This window comes from Chrysochloris asiatica, unplaced genomic scaffold, assembly GCF_000296735.1.
Source record: "Chrysochloris asiatica unplaced genomic scaffold, ChrAsi1.0 scaffold00193, whole genome shotgun sequence".
Classification (NCBI taxonomy): domain Eukaryota; kingdom Metazoa; phylum Chordata; class Mammalia; order Afrosoricida; family Chrysochloridae; genus Chrysochloris; species Chrysochloris asiatica.
The window spans coordinates 4,420,809-4,430,969 of NW_006408711.1; positions in this window are offsets into that span (position 1 = coordinate 4,420,809).

Here is a 10,161-nt window from a genome sequence, read left to right on the forward strand (position 1 = left end):
CAGCAGATTTGCCTAATGCAATACGTCATTTGACTTCTTGACTGCTTCTTCCATGAGTGTTGATAGTTGATCCAAGAAAATTGAAATCCTTGACAACTCCAATCTTTTCTCTGTTGATAAGAATACTGTTTATAGGTCCAGTGGTGAGGATTTTTGTTTTCTTTACATTGAGATGCAATCCATTCCAAAGGCTGTGTTCTGATCTTCATCAGTAAGTATTTTAAATTTTCTTCACTTTCAGCATGCAAGGTTGTATCATCTGCATATCGCAGGTTGTTAATACCACGTTTTTCTTCATATAACCCAGCTTCTCAGATTATTTGCTCAGCATACAGGTTGAGTAAGTATGGTGAAAGAATACAACCTCGTAGCACACATTTCTTAATTTAAAAATATTCAGTGTTCCCTTGTTCTGCTCAAACAACTGCTTCTTCACCCATGTACAGATTCCTCAAGAGCAAAATTAAGTGTTCAGGAATACTCATACTTCACAATGTTGCCCATAGCTTGTCATGATCCACACAATTGAAAGCCTTTGAGAAGTTAATAAAGCACAAGTAAACATCTTTCTGGTATTCTCTGCTTTCAGCCAAGATCCATAGGACATCAGCAGTGATATCCCTCATTCCACAGCCTCTTCTGAATCCGGCTTGAACCTCTGGAAGTTTTCTGTCAATGTATGCTTGCAGCCATTTCTGTATTATCTTTAGTAAAACAAGTGGTGGACAGCAACTTATTAGTGGCACACAATTTTGATATGCCTCGTTACTGATGATGTTAACTTTGATAATTTTATTAAGCTGGTGTCTTCTAGACTTTTCTATTGCAAGGCTACTATTTTCTGCTTTGGAAGAAATATATTTTATGTGTTTGGAAGTACTCTTTTTGACTTTATAAATATTGTATTTCTCACCAAACTTTGAATTTATTCATTTATTTGTGTATATAATAATGGACTAATTTTCTTATTTGGGTCAGTGGTTTTCCTCTGCTACTGATATTAATTATTTTAATGCTCCAGTTGCCTCAGTTTTGGTCCTTCAAGCCAGTTTTCATACCTTTTGACAAGACTTCATTGTTTTTTTGAATGCTTCCTCGATTTTTCCGCCTTGTTGCTTTGGACTCTAAAATCTAGTTACAGGCCATTATCTCTGGACTGTTTATCCCACTTACCCTTTCTTGATATGCTACACCAGGCTGTCCATACACAGGATTGTATCCTATTTGTGCTGAAAACAAATCCAGGCAACATCTACTGAATAACTACCTTACTATGCTCCACATAATGACTTTGGTAAACTGTTTACGTAGGAGACATTAAGACATAAGAGGAAGACATTAATTTTTAAAAAGAATATTATAGAACATTTCAAAAACTGTTATTTGGCTTAGAACATCTCTACATATGAATGAGGATAATAGAAGAAGAATTGAAGCCTTCGAATTATGATGTTATCAAGGATACTTAAGATACCATGGAATTCCAGGACATTGAATAAATCTGTCTTGGAAAAAATACAGCCTAGGATTTTTAGAGGGGAAAATGGACAGACTTGTCTCATATACTTTGGACATGTCATCAGGAGGGACCTGTCCCTGTTAAAGGACATCATACTTAATAAAGTAGAGGATCAGTGAAAATGAGGAAGACCCATAACCAGATGGACTAGCACAGTGGCTGCAACAATGGCATCAAACACAACAAGACTATGAAAATGGCACAGTACTAAACAATGTTTTATTGTATTATATACAGGGTTGCTGTAAGTCACAACCAACTTGATGGCACCTAACAACAACAGTCTACCACTCTTAACAACCCAACACTAGTATGTCAGTTTTTCATACTGTGGTGGCTTACATGTCATTGTGATGCTGGAAGCTATGCAACCTTTACTTTTAAATATAAGCAGGGTTACCCAAGATGGACAAGTGTCAGCTGAGCTTTCAGAAGAAAACAGTCTAGGAAGAAAGAGAGGCAGATTACATCTGAATTTTTAGCTTCTGAAAGTCTTATGAGTAGTAGTGAAACATTTTCAGAAAGTGCCATAAGATAAGCCTCTCATGTTGGAAGGTACTCAACATACTAGTGGGGAAGGTCTGCCTCCTCAAAGTTGAGCTGGCCATGAAGACACAAATGGAGCAAAGCTTTCAGGACCTTCATTTGTTGATGGGTCACAACTCAAAATGAGGTAAACATCCATTAATAATCAGAACACAGAATGCATGAAGAATGAATATAGGAAAACTGGAAGTTGTCAAAAATGAAACAGAATGCATAAAGACTAATATTCTAGGCAGTAGTGAGCTGAAATCAACTGGTGTTGACCATTTTGAATCTGATAAATCATCTGGTTTACTATACTGGGAGTGAAGAGGAATGATAATTACTGGCAAATGATATGCAAAAGTTGGAAACAAACAGGAAGGATCAACAGTTGGAAAACATGGCCTTGCTGACAGCAATGAGGCCAGAGATCACCTGACAGAATTTTGTAAGGCAAATGACTTATTCATTGCAAATACAGTTTTTAAACAACATAATGCCTATACACATGGATCTCACCAGATGAAGCAGACAGGAATCAAATTTTGTGGGTAGAGATGGTAGAAAAGCATGTTATCAGCCAAAACAAGATCAGGAACAGACTGTGGAACAATCAGTTGCTCACATGCAAATTAAGGTTGAAGCTAAAGAAAATTAAAACAAGTCCACAAGACTCAAAATATGACCTTGAACACAACCTGCCTGAATTTAGAGATCATCTCAAGAACAGATTTGATGCATTAGACATTAAAGATATTAGACCATAAGAGTTGTGGAATGGCATCAAGAACATCATGCAGGAAGAAAGCAAAAGGACACTAAGAAGACAAGAAAGAAGGAAAAGGCCAAAATGGATGTCAGTAGAGACTCTGAAACTTTCTCTCCAATGTAGAGATGTTAAAGTGAATGGAAGAAATGAGGAGGTAAAAGAACAGAACAGAAAATTTCAAAGGGCAGTTCAAAAGACAAAGTCAAGTATTATATTGAGATACATAAAGACTTGGAACTAAAAAAACCAAGTCGAAGGACATGTCCAGAATTTCTTAAGCTGAAAAAACTAAAGGAAAGAAATCCAGCCTCAAGTAGTAAAATTGAAGGATTCCATGGTAAAAATATTGAATGATGTGTGTTGCTGTTAAGTGCCATCGAGTCATTTCTGACTCATAGCGTTTCTGAGAAGTGGCTGGTGGATTTGAATCACCGACCTTGTGGCTCAAACTGAACTTGCAGTCCAGGACATTATCCTGCAGCGCCACAACAGGAATGAATCATGTAGAAAGTATTAAAAGAAGATGAAACGTATACATAGAGTCGTGTAAAAATAAATGGTCAATGCTCAAACATTTTACGAGGTAGCACATAACCAAAAACCACTGGTACTGAAATAAGAAATCTAAGGTGCAATAGTGGAAAAAAAAAAAAAAAAGGCTCTGGGAATTGATGGAATACAAACTGAAATCTTTAAACAAACTAATGCAGCATGAGAGGTGCTTACTCATTTATGCCAAGAAATTTGGAAACCTGGCCAATGGATTTGAAGAGGTCCACATTTGTGTGTGTTCGAAGGAATGCAGAAATCATTGAACAATATCATTAATATCACACACAAGTAAAGTTTTGCTGAAGATAATTCAAAAATGCCTGCAACAGTACAGTAACATGGGTGTGCCAGAGTTTTAAGCCATATTTACATGAAGGCATGGAAATTGGGCTATTATTGCTGACATCAGATGGATCTTGGCTAAGAGTACCAGAAAGATGTTTACTTGTGCTTTATTGACTATACAAAGGCTTTCAATTGCATGGATCATGACTGCCCAGAATGGGTATTTTGGAAGACTTAATTATGTGCATGAAGAATCCATACAGAAACCAAGAGGCAATTTGACCACAATAAGGGGATACTGAATGACTCAAAATCAGGAAAGGTGTGCATCAGGGTTGTATTCTTTCACCATATTTATTCATTCTGTATGTTGTGCAAATTATCTAAGAATCTGGATTGTATATAGTGGGACGTGGCATCAGGACTGGAGAAAGACTCATTAGCAACCTGTGGTATGCAGAAGATACAGCCTTGCTAGCTAAAAATGAACAGGAATTAAAATATTTACTGATGACTCAGAGAACACAGCTTTCAGTATGAGTTGCACCTTGTGATAGTAAGGTTTTGTGTCAACTTGAGTATGCCAGGATTCTTCGTGTTTTGACAATTGAGATGTAGCTATCACCCATTGAGATTTGATGTGATAACCAAAAAAAAAAAAAAGAATTAAGGGTGTGAGAAGGATATCATGTTTGGTAAGGTAGAGGGTCAGAGAAAAAGAGGAAGACCTCCAACGAGATGGATTGGCCAGGTGATGGCATCGATGGACTCAAGCATGGCAACAGTAGTGAGGTTGGCCCAGGATTGGGCAGTGTTTCATTCTGCTGTGCATAGGGTTGCTATGAGTCAGTGGCCACTCAATGGCACCTAACAACAACAACAATACCACCCTTAGTCGGTCCAAAGGTTGTGGGTTATTCTTAAACTCTTTAGCATTTTCTCCTACCCATAACTATACTTGACTAACTTTGCCTTGTAGCCTTGGTAGTGTTGGGTTATGAGTTGGACTGCTAACCACAAGATCAACAGTTCGAATTCACCAGCCACTCTGTGGAAGAAAGATGAAGTTTTCTGCTCCCGTAAACATTTCCAGCTTCAGATCATTTTATGAGTTGCAACCAAATCAACAGCAAACAACAATTGCTACTACTGGTTGGTTGGTTACATGCTCTGGAGTTGATTCTGACTCATAATGACCTGGTATAGGATTTCTGAGGCTGTGAATCCTTACGGGAGCGAAAAACCTCATCTTTATCCCAGGGAACTGCTGATAGTTTCAAACTATTGTCCTTGAGGTTAACAGCCTGACTTGTAACCATTACACTACCAGAGCTTTACTACTACTACTGTTGTTGTTACACCACCTTTAAACACATCAACATGCTGATCCAAGGGAAATTACCAAGGATGTAGCACTCCTATATCCAGAGGAAGATTGATGCTAAGTCACATGGAGAACGCCAAGTAATGCTACGCCTACAGATGCTGAAAGGAGACAATGACCTTTTTTCTAGTGCTAGTGCTTTAAATTTGGATTTCTAGCCTCCTAAACTGTGAGAGAATAATAAGGGTCTGGTTCTTAAAGCTACCAACTCGTGGTATTTTTGTTATAGCAGCATTAGATAACTAAGACACACTTCAATATAAAGTACACAAAAATACTCCCAGCTGGACCAATTAATAACATGATGATAAATGGAGAAAAGATTCAAGCTGTCAAAGAATTAATTTTGTTTGGATCCACTATCAACACTTCTGGAAGCAGCAGTCACGAAATTAAAGGACATATTACATTAGGAAAATGTGTTGCACAAAATCTCTTTAAATTGTTTGAGCACAAAGATGTCAGTTTGACCTAAGCCATGGTATTTTTTAATAGCCTCATACACATATGAAAGTAGACAATCAGTAAAGAAGACCGTAGAGTTGATGCATTTGAATGATGGTGTTGGAGAAGAATATTAAAAGTATCATGGACTGCCAGAGAACAAGCAAATCTGTTTTGGAAGAAGTATAGCCAGAATGCTCCATAGAAACCAGGGTGTGAGACTTCACCTCTCATACTCTGGACTTTCTGTTAGAAGGAAACAGTCCCTGGAGAAGTACACACTATGCTAGGTAAAGTGGAGGGTCAGTAGGGAGGGCCCTAAAAGCTTGTGAGTGGCCATATAAAGTGGTCTCTCCCAGGCAAAGAAGAGTGCAGAACATTAAAGTCACTGGGAAACAATTAGTTCAAAGGACTAATGGTCCATGTGAACCCCAGCCTCCAAGACCCTGCGATCAAAAGAACTTAACAGTTCCTGGTTACCACTGCTCACTGCTTTGAAAGGAATCAAAATATGAGGTTCTGAATGTTGTTGTTGTTGTTAAGTGCCATCCTGGATAGAGTGGGGAAAATGTGGAACAAAACTGAAAGTCACGAAAAAAAAACCCCAAAAATAGGCTTACTGGTCTGACTGAGACTACTGGAGCCCCCAACACTATGTCTTTTAGTCACTCTTAAAGTCTGAAACTGAATTCACTTCCTATGGCTGTTTTTAGCCAAATGATAGGCCTATAAGGTGAACAATAACACCAGGAAGGTAGCATTCCATTAAGTTCTTTTGTCAACTTGACTGGGCCAGGATTTTCAATGGCTTGGCAGTTTGAATGTAGCTATCTCCCCCATTAAGAAACCCTAATGGATTGGCAAAGTGGCAGCATCAGTGGGCTCAAGCGTGGCAACAACTGTGAGGTTGGCCCAGGATCGGGCAGTGTTTCATTCTGTTGTGCATAGGGTCATTATGAGTCGGTATCGACTCGATGGCACCTAACAACAACAACATCTTCCCCATGATGTGATTTGATGTGAGAAACCAATAAGTGTTCAGATGTGGTGCAATAAGATAAGCACTGGATTGTTAATCACAAGGTCAGGAGTTCAAATCTCACAGTGGATCCTCATAAACCCTATTGTTCTTATGTGCTGTGGAGTCGGTTCTGACTCATAACGACCCTGTACAGGGTTTCCGAGGCTGTAAATCTTTACGGGAGCAGAAAGCCTCATCTTTCTCCCATGGAACAGCTGGTAGTTTTGAACTACTGATCTTGCAGTTCACAGCCCGATTCGTAACCACTACTCTACCAGAACTCCTTCTCCTTCATAAACCCTATACAGGGTTGCTATTATGAATCAAGCTGCTAACCTCAAGGTTAGCAGTTTGGAACCACCAGCTGTTCTGAGGCAGAAAGATGAGGCTTTCTGCTCCTATAAAGATTTGTAGCCTTTGAAACCCTATACAGAGTCGCTATGAGATGGAACCGACTGTACGGCACACTACTACTACCACCACCACCACCACACATCAGAACTGACTGATAGGTACATAACAACAACACTCTTAATCCCACCACTACCCTGATATAATTTATGACATATGAGAGATTCCAAATGGTGTATCATACAACTCTTACAAGAAAAAAGGAAAGAGAAGTGAGCAGCGAAAGGGGGATATACTACTAATAAGACAGAATAACCAGGAGTAAAGTGTGTCCTTTCAATTTGAGTCCATGCCCTGTGAATCTCCTAGAATCAGGGGAAGACTGATGCCAAAATGTGTGCAGATATCTAAGGAATTCTGGGACTACAGATGCTGAAAGGAGACAAAGAGGAAATCTTCACCAAGAACCAGCACTCTGAACTTGGACTTCGAGCTGCCTAAACTGTGAGAGAGTAAATTTCTGGTTGTTACAGCCATCAACTTATGCTATTTCTGTTACAACAGATTAGATAACTAAGACAAATCATAAGAGATCAAAAGGGCAGTATTTGCCCAGGGATAAAGCTTAGGAGACAAGAAGGAGCAGGAAAGGACTAAGGGAAGGGAAATGGTAAACCTAGGGAAGAAGTGTGAAGAGTGATGGTACATTATGTGTATTGAAATCAAGGTCACTAAACAAAGTGTATATGAATTGCTGAATGGAAAACCAATGTGCACCCAAATCATAATTACAAATTCTCTAAAAGTAAAAACAACAATAACAAATTAAAAAAACAAAAACAACAAAAGCCGTTTAGTTAATGTTGTTAGCTTCTGGTGAGCCAGTCTCTGTTTCCTGGGGATTCTTTGCACAAGGAAAAAAAAACAGTTGCCCCATGATTGGTTGGTTGTGAAACTGACTGCTGTGACACATAAGGTTTTCACTGACTGATTTTAGGAAATAGATCATTAATTTAGCAAAAGTATAATCCTGTTTATATTAAAATGTCTCTGCATCATTTTTTGCATTTATAGTTAAAAATCTGAATCAACTTAATTTGAACTACTGTTTTCCAATCACAGTCTACAAAGATGGATGGAAAAATGAAAGGTACTTTCAACTCCTGCTTATAAGCTTCTGAAGTCTTTTAATTTCCACAAGTTTATATTGTTTTTTTGGAGTCGTGGTGTGGCATTGTAGGATAAGCACTAGACTACAAGGTCGGTGTGAACCACAAGGTCGACAGTTCAAACTCACCAGTCATGAGTCAGAACCAACTTGATGGCACTTAACAACAACAACATATTACTTTTTAATCAAAAGAAATTAGTATTTATATTTTAAAATATCTTATTGAATGTAGTTCTACAGATACAGTTTTATCTATGAGTTATGTGATGTTTTGAAAATGAAAAATTCCCCTTCTTTCACAGAGCAAGTGGTGCTGCAGGTTAATACACTGTACTGCAAAGTCAGTGGTTCAAGTATATCAGCCTTTCTTCGGAAACCATACACAGGGTTGCTATGAGTTGGAACCAATTCAATGATACTTAACAACAACAACACAAAGCAATAGTATAGTTGCTCAAGTTCATCACTGACATTTGACAAACTCATAGATACTGACATTTTGGACTAACTAATTCTTTGTTATCAGGGGTTGTCCTATGCATTATGGGAAGTTAGCTGCACTTGAGGCCTCTACCCAATAGATGCAACCTCTTTCATTGTGGCAATCAAAAATGTCTGCAGGCATTGTCAAATAGCCCACTGAGGATAAAATTATACTCACAACAGAGTCAATAAAGTCACTGTTGTAATGTGGTCCATTTGTACGTAAAATGTGATTTCATTTAAGAAATGAAGTACATATAATGAGGTACAATGGTTAAAATATAAAGTCCTTGTTTATATGGAACTTCTAAAGACTGGAAAAATAAAAAGTTATTACAACAACATGCATTGACTCACATGCTAACACTTACGAGAAGTATTTTATGCATAAGTAATGAATAGCTAAGACTTCCAGCTATGGAGTATTATCACAATTTTATAAATAGGAACACTTACTTTCTCTGATTGCATAGAAGTAGAACAAGGATTAAAATTCTGGATCACTGGCTCCAGAATCTATGTACTTAACCCATACTCAAGAACATAAAACAGACCCTCCACATTCACTGAGGATGTTTGTCGCATTACTGCTTTAGGACATTTGCCTCAAATAAGCAAATTCTTCAGATACCATTTTAGTATTTGATTTTGGAGTCCTTGTGTGGTTCTGTAGTATAACGACTGGACTGCAAACCACAAGGTTAGCAGTTCAAACCCACTAGTCACTTCTCAAAAAAAAAAACCTATACAGGGTTGCTATGAGTTGGAAACGACTGGATGGTGCTTAACAGCAACATTACTGTCAAGGAGCTCTGGTAATGTAGTGGGTTACAAGTTGGGCTGCTAATCGCAAGATCAGCACTTCAAATCTATCAACCACTCCATGGGAGAAAGATGATGCTTTCTGCTGCCATAAAGATTTACTGCCTTGGCAATCCTACATAGGATTGATATGAGTCAAAACTGACTCCGTGGCACATAACCACCACCACCATCAATGTTTACTGTCAGCTGATCATACTGGAGTGGCTTGTGTGTTGCTGTGACACTAGAATTTCTGACACCAGCATTTTAAATACCAGCAGGGTTCTTCTTGGTGGACAGGTTTTAACAGAGCTTCAGACTAAAAGAGACGATGAAGAAAGAGAGGAAGACCACTTCTGAATGGCTAGCTAATGAAAACCATATAAATAGCAGTGAAACACTGTCAGATATAGTGTCATAAAGTGACTCCCTCAGGTTGAAAGGCACTCAAAACACAACTGGGGAAGGGCTGCTTCCTCAAAGTACAGTTGAATATAATGATACGAAATGAAGCAAAGTTCTTGTAACCTTCATTTGTTGATGAAGCACAAGTCAAAGTGAGGAAAAACAATTGTAAACATCAATTAAAAAACAGAAAATGAAATGTGCAAAGTATGAAACTAGGAAAATTGGAAGTTGTCAATAATGAAATGGAACCCATAAAAATCAATACCGTAGGCATGAGTGAGCTGAAATGGACTGGTATTGGCAATTCTAAATCTGACAATCACATAATTTACTGTGCCAGGAACAATGAATTGATAAGGAATGGTGTAGCATTCTTCCTCAAAAATAGCATTTCAAGATCTATCTTTATGTACAATGCAAGCTGTGATAGGATAATATCCCT